This window comes from Corvus brachyrhynchos, unplaced genomic scaffold (genome assembly GCF_000691975.1).
Source record: "Corvus brachyrhynchos isolate BGI_N302 unplaced genomic scaffold, ASM69197v1 scaffold1020, whole genome shotgun sequence".
In the NCBI taxonomy this organism is placed as follows: Eukaryota; Metazoa; Chordata; class Aves; order Passeriformes; family Corvidae; genus Corvus; species Corvus brachyrhynchos.
Genome location: NW_008235716.1, coordinates 6,425 through 7,893, shown reverse-complemented (window position 1 = coordinate 7,893; position 1,469 = coordinate 6,425). Strand labels below are relative to the sequence as shown.

Sequence of the window (1,469 nt, the reverse complement as noted above, 5' to 3'; positions counted from 1 at the left end):
CCAATAGATCGCCCTGAACCTGCCCCATAGATTGAGCTCCTTCTGCCCCATAGATTGACCCTGACCTGCCCCACATCTCAGTCCCCTCTGCCCCATAGATCGACCCTCTCTGCCCCATAGATCGAGCTCTCCCTGCCCCACAGATTGACCCAGACGAGACCCCATCGATCGCCCCCCATCTCACCCCACTCCTGCCCCATAGATCGAGGCCTCCCTGCCCCATAGATCGAGCTCCTTGTGCCCCATACACTGCCCCACATCTCAGCTCCCTTCTGCCCCATAGATCGACCTGAACCTGCCCCATAGATCGAGCTCTTTCTGCCCCATAGATTGACCCTGACCTGCCCCACATTGAGCCCCCTCTGCCCCATAGATCCAGGCCAGCCCCGACCAGCCCCATAGATTGACCCGGACAAGATCCCACAGACTGACCCGGACGATGGCCCACAGATCGACCCAGACCTGCCCCACATTGAGCCCCCTCTGCCCCACAGATCGACCCCGAGCTGCCCCACATCTGAGCCCCCTCTGCCCCATAGATTGACCCTTTCTTGCCCCATAGATTGGCTCTCTCTGCCCCATAGATTGATCCAAACCTGTTCCTCTCCTGCCCCATAGATTGACCCGAACCTGCCCCATAGATTGGCTCTCACCTGCCCCATAGATCGAGCTCTTTCTGCCCCATACATTGACCCACATCTCAGCTCTCTTCTGCCCCATAGATCGAGCTCTCCCTGCCCCATAGATTGACGCACATCTCACCCCACTCCTGCTGCCCCATAGATTGATCCAAACCTGTTCCTCTCCTGCCCCATAGATTGACCCGAACCTGCCCCATAGATTGGCTCTCACCTGCCCCATAGATCGAGCTCTTTCTGCCCCATACATTGACCCACATCTCAGCTCTCTTCTGCCCCATAGATCGAGCTCTCCCTGCCCCATAGATTGACGCACATCTCACCCCACTCCTGCCCCATAGATCGAGGCCTCCCTGCCCCATAGATCAGCCCGAACCTGCCCCACATCTCAGCCCCCTCCTGCCCCATAGATCGATCATTACCTGCCCCATAGATCGAGCTCTTTCTGCCTCATAGATTGAGCTCTCCCTGCCCCACAGACTGACCCTGACTTGCCCCATAGATTGATCCCCATCTCACCCCACTCCTGCCCCATAGATCAGCCCTCCCCTGCCCCATAGATTGAGCTCCTGCTGCCCCATAGATCGACCCTCTCTGGCCCCATAGATTGAGCTCTCCCTGCCCCATAGATCGACCGGGATAAACCCCACAGATTGACCTGGATGAGGCCCCATAGATTGACTCCCATCTCACCCCACTCCTGCCCCATAGATTGCCCCGCACCTGCCCCACACGTGCCCCATAGATCGATCATCACCTGCCCCATAGATTAGCTCTCCCTTGCCCCATAGATTGACCCGGACCTGCCCCACATTGAGCCCCCTCTGCCCC

The 1,469-nt window shown here is 58.4% G+C and overlaps 1 long non-coding RNA gene across 2 annotated transcripts in view; it reads right to left on the bottom strand.

The window, feature by feature from the left end:
* The window catches only part of LOC108445421, a 950-nt gene extending 186 nt beyond the window's left edge, over positions 1-764 (bottom strand). Inside the window, exons 1-2 of one of the 2 annotated variants that reach the window (XR_001860274.1) lie at positions 546-764; positions 20-231 (exon numbers count right to left, since the gene is read on the bottom strand). This is a non-coding gene — a long non-coding RNA (uncharacterized LOC108445421). The remainder of the gene's footprint in view (positions 1-19; positions 232-545) is intronic. The other variant, XR_001860279.1, reaches the window with a different exon arrangement.
* Positions 765-1,469: the final 705 nt, after the last annotated feature.